Source organism: Arachis hypogaea, chromosome 14 (assembly GCF_003086295.3).
Source record: "Arachis hypogaea cultivar Tifrunner chromosome 14, arahy.Tifrunner.gnm2.J5K5, whole genome shotgun sequence".
NCBI lineage: Eukaryota > Viridiplantae > Streptophyta > Magnoliopsida > Fabales > Fabaceae > Arachis > Arachis hypogaea.
The window spans coordinates 30,230,174-30,238,351 of record NC_092049.1 but is presented as its reverse complement, the minus strand read 5'-3'; the positions used below and the strand labels follow the sequence as shown (position 1 = coordinate 30,238,351).

The 8,178-nt window shown below is 37.1% G+C and overlaps 2 non-coding genes across 2 annotated transcripts; both read right to left on the bottom strand.

Annotated features, from left to right (window-relative positions):
* Positions 1-732: 732 nt before the first annotated feature.
* Positions 733-840, bottom strand: LOC112745363 (small nucleolar RNA R71). Its single transcript, XR_003173295.1, has one exon. It is a non-coding gene; the product is annotated as a small nucleolar RNA R71 (small nucleolar RNA).
* A 6,992-nt stretch (positions 841-7,832) lies between these two features.
* Positions 7,833-7,940, bottom strand: LOC112746478 (small nucleolar RNA R71). Its single transcript, XR_003174360.1, has one exon. It is a non-coding gene; the product is annotated as a small nucleolar RNA R71 (small nucleolar RNA).
* Between the last annotated feature and the right edge of the window lie 238 nt (positions 7,941-8,178).

Below are 8,178 nucleotides of genomic sequence, written 5' to 3'. Positions count from 1 at the left end.
TTCGAAAATTCTTCTCTCTCATCTCCTTCTAATTATTTATTTATTTACTAACACTTCTCTTCTTCTAAAAATTCGAACCCTCTTTTTCTCCTGGTGTTCGAATTTCTCTTCTTCTATTCTTTTCTTCTTCTACTCACATAAAGGAATCTCTATATTGTGACATAGAGGATTCCTCTTCTTTTCTATTTTCTTCTTTTTCATATGAGCAGGAACAAGGATAAGAACGTTCTTGTTGAGGCTGATCCTGAACCTGAAAGGACTCTGAAGAGGAAGCTAAGGGAAGCTAAAGCACAACTCTCTGGAGAAAATCTGACAGAAATTTTTGAAAAAGAAGGAGACATGGCCGAAAATAATAACAATACAAGGAAGATGCTTGGTGACTTTACTGCACCAAATTCCAATTTACATGGAAGAAGCATCTCAATCCCTACCATTGGAGCAAACAATTTTGAGCTAAAGCCTCAATTAATTTCTCTAATGCAACAGAATTGCAAGTTTCATGGACTTCCATCAGAAGATCCTTTTCAGTTCTTAACTGAATTCTTGCAAATCTGTGAGACTGTTAAGACCAATGGGGTTGATCCCGAGGTCTACAGGCTTATGTTTTTCCCGTTTGCTGTAAGAGACAGAGCTAGAATATGGTTGGACTCTCAACCTAAAGATAGCCTGAACTCTTGGGAGAAGCTGGTCACGACTTTCTTAGCCAAGTTCTTTCCTCCTCAAAAGCTTAGCAAGCTTAGAGTGGATGTTCAAACCTTCAAATAGAAAGAAGGTAAATCCCTCTATGAAGCTTGGGAGAGATACAAGGAACTGACCAAAAAGTGTCCTTCTGACATGCTTTCAGAATGGACCATCCTGGATATATTCTATGATGGTCTGTCTAAATTATCAAAGATGTCATTGGACCATTCTTCAGGTGGATCCATTCACCTAAAGAAAATGCCTGCAGAAGCTCAAGAACTCATTGACATGGTTGCAAATAACCAGTTCATGTACACTTCTGAAAGAAATCCTATGAGTAATGGGATGCCTCAGAGGAAGGGAGTTCTTGAAATTGATACTCTAAATGCCATATTGGCTCAGAATAAAATATTGACTAAGCAAGTCAATATGATTTCTCAGAGTCTGAATGGATTGCAAGCTGCATCCAACAGTACTCAAGAGGCATATTCTGAAGAAGAAGCTTATGATCCTGAGAACCCTGCAATAGCAGAGGTGAATTACATAGGGTAACCCTATGAAAATACCTATAATCCCTCATGGAGAAATCATCCAAATTTCTCATGGAAGGATCAACAAAAGCTTCAACAAGGCTTTAATAATGGTGGAAGAAATGGGTTTAGCAATAGCAAGCCTTTTCCATCACCCACTCAGCAACAGACAGAGAATTCTGAGCTGAATCCATCTAGCTTAGCAAATATAGTCTCTGATCTATCTAAGGCCACTCTAAGTTTCATGAATGAAATAAGGTCCTCCATTAGGAATTTGGAGGCACAAGTGGGCCAGCTGAGTAAAAGGGTCACTGAAACTCTTCCTAGTACTCTCCCAAGCAATACAGAAGAGAATCCAAAAAGAGAGTGCAAGGCCATTACCTTACTTGGTGTGGCCGAACCCAAAGAGGAGGAGGAGGACGTGAATCCTAGTGAGGAAGACCTCCTGGGACGCTCAGTGACCAATAAGGAGTTTCTCTTTGAGGAACCAAAGGAATCTGAGGCTCATCTAGAGACCATAGAGATTCCATTGAACCTCCTTCTGCCCTTCATGAGCTCTGATGAGTATTCATCCTCTGAAGAGAATGAAGACATTACGGAAGAGCAAGTTGCTAAGTACCTTGGTGCAATAATGAAGCTGAATGCCAAATTATTTGGCAATGAGACTTGGGAAGATGAACCTCCCTTGCTCACAAATGAACTAAATGCATTGGATAGGCAAAAATTACCTCAAAAGAAGCAGGATCCTGGTAAATTCCTAATTCCCTGTAACATAGGCACCATGACCTTTGAGAAGGCTCTGTGTGACCTAGGGTTAGGAATAAACTTAATGCCACTCTCTGTAATGGAGAAACTTGGGATCTTTGAGGTACAAGCTGCCAGAATCTCTTTAGAGATGGTAGACAACTCAAGAAAATAGGCTTATGGACAAGTAGAGGACGTGTTAGTAAAGGTCGAAGGCCTTTACATCCCTGTTGATTTTATAATCCTAGACACTGGGAAGGATGAGGATGAATCCATCATCCTTGGAAGACCCTTCCTAGCCACAGCAAGAGCTGTGATTGATGTGAACAGAGGAGAATTGGTCCTTCAACTGAATGAGGACAACCTTGTGTTTAAAACTCAAGGATCTCCTTCTGTAACCATGGAGAGTAAGCATGAAAAGCTTCTCTTACTGCAGAGTCAACCAAAGCCCCCACAGTCAAACTCTAAGTTTGGTGTTGGGAGGCCACAACCAAACTCTAAGTTTGGTGTTGAACCCCCACATACAAACTCTAAGTTTGGTGTTGGGAGGTCCCAACAATACTCTGAACATCTGTGAGGCTCCATGAGAGCTCACTGTCAAGCTATTGACATTAAAGAAGCGCTTGTTGGGAGGCAACCCAATGTTATTTAATTATATCTATTTATTTTCTATTGTTATTTTATGTTTTTTTAGGTTGATGATCATGTGGAGTCACAAAAACTACTGAAAAATAAAAAATAGAATGAAAAACAGCTTTAAAAACAGCTCACCCTGGAGGAAGAACTTACTGGTGTTTAAACGCCAGTAAGAAGCATCAAACTGGCGTTTAACACCAGAAAGAAGCATCAAGCTGGGGTTAAACGCCAGAAACAAGCACCAGACTGGCATTTAACGCCAGAACAGAGCATGGAAGTGGCGTTAAACGCCAGAAACAGGCTACATTTGGGCGTTTAATGCCAAAAACATGCAGCAAGCTGGCGTTTAACGCCAGACATGCATGCTAAGGGTGTTTTACACGCCTAATTGGAGCAGGGATGTTAAGTCCTTGACCCCACAGGATCCCCACATTTTCTTCTCTCCTCTTCACACCTTTTCATAACTCTCTTCCATAAATACCCCTCACCAATCACCTAATCACTCTCCCTCCATCTCCTTCATTTTCTTCCTCTTCTCCTTCTTTCTTTCTTCTTTTGCTCGGGGACGAGCAAACATTTTAAGTTTGGTGTGGTAAAAGCATTGTTTTTTATTTTTCCATAACCATTAATGGCACCTAAGGCCAGAGAAACCTCAAGAAAGAGGAAAGGGAAGGCAATTGCTTCCACCTCTGAGTCATGAGAGATGGAGAGATTCATCTCAAGGGTCCATAGCTCAGTAGTAGAGCATTTGACTGCACATCAAGAGAGCCCACTCATGGACCTCAACAAGAGCATGAGGAATTCCCTCACCAAGAAATCCCTGAGATGCCTCAGGGGATGCACTTTCCTCCACAAAACTATTGGGAGCAAATCAACACTACCCTAGGAGAATTAAGTTCCAACATGGGACAACTAAGGGTGGAACACCAAGAGCACTCCATCATTCTCCATGAGATTAGAGAAGATCAAAGAGCTATGAGGGAGGAGCAACAAAGACAAGGAAGAGACATAGAGGAGATCAAGAGCACCATTGGTTCTTCAAGAAGAGGAAGACGTCACCCTCACTAAGGTGGACCCGTTCTTTAATCTCCTTGTTCTTATTTTCCTATTTTTTGTTTACTATGCTTTATGTTTATGTTTGTGTCTTATTACATGATCATTAGTATTTAAGTGTCTATGCCTTAAATTTATGAATGTCCTATGAATCCATCACCTCTCTTAAATCAAAAATGTTCTAAAAACAAAAGAACAAGAAGTACAGGGTTTCGAATTCATCCTTGAAACTAGTTTAATTATTTTGATGTGGTGACAATACTTTTTGTTTTCTGAATGAATGCTTGAACAGTACATATGTCTTTTGAAATTGTTGTTTATGAATGTTAAATATGTTGGCTCTTGAAAGAATGATGAAAAAGGAGACATGTTATTTGATAATCTGAAAAATCATAAAAATGATTCTTGAAGCAAGAAAAAGCAGTGAATACAAAAGCTTGCGAAAAAAAAGAGAAAAGAAAAATGGCGAAAAAAAAAGAGAAGAAAGAAAAAGAAAAAGCAAGCAGAAAAAGGCAAAAGCTCTTTAAACCAAAAGGCAAGAGCAAAAAGCCAATAGCCCTTAAAACCAAAAGGCAAGGGTAATAAAAAGGATCCAAGGCTTTGAGCATCAGTGGATAGGAGGGCCTAAAGGAATAAAATCCTGGCCTAAGCGGCTAAACCAAGCTGTCCCTAACCATGTGCTTGTGGCGTGAAGGTGTCAAGTGAAAACTTGAGACTGAGCGGTTAAAGTCGAGGTCCAAAGCAAAAGAAGAGTGTGCTTAAGAACCCTGGACACCTCTAGTTGGGGACTTTAGCAAAGCTGAGTCACAATCTGAAAAGGTTCACCCAGTTATGTGTCTGTGGCATTTATGTATCCAGTGGTAATACTGGAAAACAAAGTACTTAGGGCCACGGCCAAGACTCATAAAGTAGCTGTGTTCAAGAATCAACATACTGAACTAGGAGAATCAATAACACTATCTGAATTCTAAGTTCCTATAGATGCCAATCATTCTGAACTTCAAGGGATAAAGTGAGATGCCGAAACTATTCAAGAGGCAAAAAGCTACTAGTCCCGCTCATCTGATTGGAGCTAAGTTTCATTGATATTTTGGAATTTATATTATATTCTCTTCTTTTTATCCTATTTGATTTTCAGTTGCTTGGGGACAAGCAACAATTTAAGTTTGGTGTTGTGATGAGCGGATAATTTATACGCTTTTTGGCATTGTTTTTACATAGTTTTCAGTATGATTTGATTAGTTTTTAGTATATTTTTATTAGTTTTTAAATAAAAATCACATTTCTAGACTTTACTATGAGTTTGTGTATTTTTCTGTGATTTCAGGTATTTTCTGGCTAAAATTGAGGGACTTGAGCAAAAACCAAATTCAGCGGTTGAAGAAGGACTGCAGATGCTGCTTGATTCTGACCTTCCTGCACTCAAAGTGGATTTTCTGGAGCTACAGAAGTCCAAATGGCGCGCTCTCAATTGCGTTGGAAAGTAGACATCTAGGGCTTTCTAGAAATATATAATATTTCATACTTTGCTCTAGTTTAGATGACGTAAACTGGCATTCAACGCCAGCTCTCTGCCCTATTCTGGAGTCAAATGCCAGAAACAGGTTGCAAAGTTGTGAAGATATGTTTAGACCATGGTCCTGTGCATCCGTTTTTGGTGCCATTGCCGGGGAATCAATTTCGAACAACAATTCACAACCTGAGTAGCAATTTCGCATACCAAGTTTTTGGCGCCGTTGCCGGGGATTGTTTGAGTTTGGACAACTAATGGTTCATCCTGTTGCTCAGATTAGGTAATTTTTTTTTTGTTTTGTTTACAAAAATTTTTCAAAAATCTTTCAAAAAATTTTCTCATCTGTTTTCGAAAAAAAAATAAAAATGTTTTCAAAAAAATTTTTATTCAAAATTTTTAAAGAATGAATTCTAGTGTCTCATGAAGCATGTGAAACCTGGCTGGCTGTAAAGCCATGTCTAAATTTATTTGGACTGAGGCTTGCAATTTGTTATCAAGAGCACGCTAGTTGTTGCTAATCCACGTGCTGCTGTTCCTGATTTACATGCTGAAGCTTGGCTGGCCATTGGCCATGTCTAGTGTTTTGGACCCGAGCTTTCATTGAAAGCTTGGCTGGCTAGTGAGCCATGTCTAATTCCTGGACTGAAGCTTTAGACTAACATGGCAAGACTCCTGGAATTCATATTAAAAATTTTAGAATCCTTATTTTTCTTTTACAAAATAATTTTCGAAAAAATCCAAAAAAAAATTAGAAAATCATAAAAATCAAAAATATTTTTTGTGTTTCTTGTTTGAGTCTTGAGTCATATCATAAGTTTGGTGTCAATTTCATGTGCATCTTGCATTTTTCGAAAATAATCATGCATTCATAGTGTTCTTCATGATCTTCAAGTTGTTCTTGGTAAGTCTTCTTGTTTGATCTTTGCATTTGCATGTTTTGTGTCTTTTCTTGTTTTTCATATGCATTCTGGAATTCTTAGTGTCTAAGCATTAAAGAATTCTAAGTTTGGTGTCTTGCATGTTTTCTTTGCATTAAAAATTTTTCAAAAATATGTTCTTGGTGTTCATCTTGACATTCAAAGTGTTCTTGGTGTTCATCTTGACATTCATAGCATTCTTGCATGCATCACATGTTTTGATCTAAAATTCTCATGCATTGCATCATTTTTTTTTGTTTTTCTCTCTCATCAAAAAATTCAAAAAATCAAAAAATATCTTTCCCTTTTTCTCTCTCATAAATTCGAAAATTAGATTTGACTTTTTCAAAAAATTTTAAAATCTAGTTGTTTTCATGAGTCAAATCAAATTTTCAATTTAAAAATCTTATCTTTTTCAAAATCTTTTTCAAAAATCAAATCTTTTTCAAATTTCTTAGTTATTTTCGAAAATTCAAAAAATGTTTTTCAAAAATCTTTTTCTTATTTTTATATCAAATTTTCGAAAATAACAATACCAATTAATGTTTTGATTCAAAAATTTCAAGTTTGTTACTTGCTTGTTAAGAAAGATTCAAACTTTAAGTTCTAGAATCATATCTTGTGATTTCTTGTGAATCAAGTCATTAATTGTGATTTTAAAAATCAAATCTTTTTCAAAACTAATTTCTATCATATCTTTTCAAAAATATCTTCTCATCTTATCTTTTTCAAAATTTGATTTCAAAATATCTTTTCTAACTTCCTAACTTCTTATCTTTTCAAAATTGTTTCAACTAACTAACTAACTTTTTTTTGTTTGTTTCTTATCTTTTTCAAAACTACCTAACTAACTCTCTCTCTCTAATTTTCGAAAATATCTTCCCTCTTTTTCAAAAATTTCTTTTTTATTAACTAATTATTTTTATTTTTGATTTTAAAAAAAAATTTCGAAAAAAATACTAACCTTTTTCAAAAACTATTTTCGAAAATCACTAACTCTTTTTCAAAAATTATTTTCGAAAATTCTCCCTCTCCCATCTTATTCTATTTATTTATTCATTTACTAACATCTCATTTCACATCTCTGCCCTCCTCACAGTTGTGTTTCTTTCTTTACATCACATTCTTTGTCTCCCTCTTTTCTTCCACTCACAAAGGGATCCCTATACTGTGGTATAAAGGATCTCTATTATTATTATTTTTCTGTGCCCTCTTCTTTGTCATATGAGCAGGAGCAAGGACAAGAACATTCTTGTTGAAGCAGATCCAGAACCTGAAAGGACTCTGAAGAGAAAATTAAGAGAAGCTAAATTACAACAATCCAGAGATAACCTGTCAGAAATTTTCGAACAGGAAGAGGAGATGGCAGCCAAAAATAATAATAATGCAAGGAGAATGCTTGGTGACTTTACTGCACCTAATTCCAATTTACATGGAAGAAGCATCTCCATTCCTGCCATTGGAGCAAACAACTTTGAGCTGAAACCTCAATTAGTTTCTCTGATGCAGCAGAACTGCAAGTTTCATGGACTTCCATCTGAAGATCCTTTTCAGTTCTTAACTGAATTTTTGCAGATATGTGATACTGTTAAGACTAATGGAGTAGATCCTGAAGTCTACAGGCTCATGCTTTTCCCTTTTGCTGTAAGAGACAGAGCTAGAATATGGTTGGATTCTCAACCTAAAGACAGTCTGAACTCTTGGGATAAGCTGGTCAAGGCTTTCTTAGCCAAGTTCTTTCCTCCTCAAAAGCTGAGTAAGCTTAGAGTGGATGTTCAAACCTTCAGACAGAAGGAAGGTGAATCCCTCTATGAAGCTTGGGAGAGATACAAAGGACTGACCAAAAAGTGTCCTTCTGACATGCTTTCAGAATGGACCATCCTGGATATATTCTATGATGGTCTGTCTGAGTTATCTAAGATGTCATTGGACACCTCTGCAGGTGGATCCATTCACCTAAAGAAAACGCCTGCAGAAGCTCAAGAACTCATTGACATGGTTGCAAATAACCAGTTCATGTACACTTCTGAAAGGAATCCTATGAATAATGGGACGCCTATGAAGAAGGGAGTTCTTGAGATTGATACTCTGAATGCCATATTGG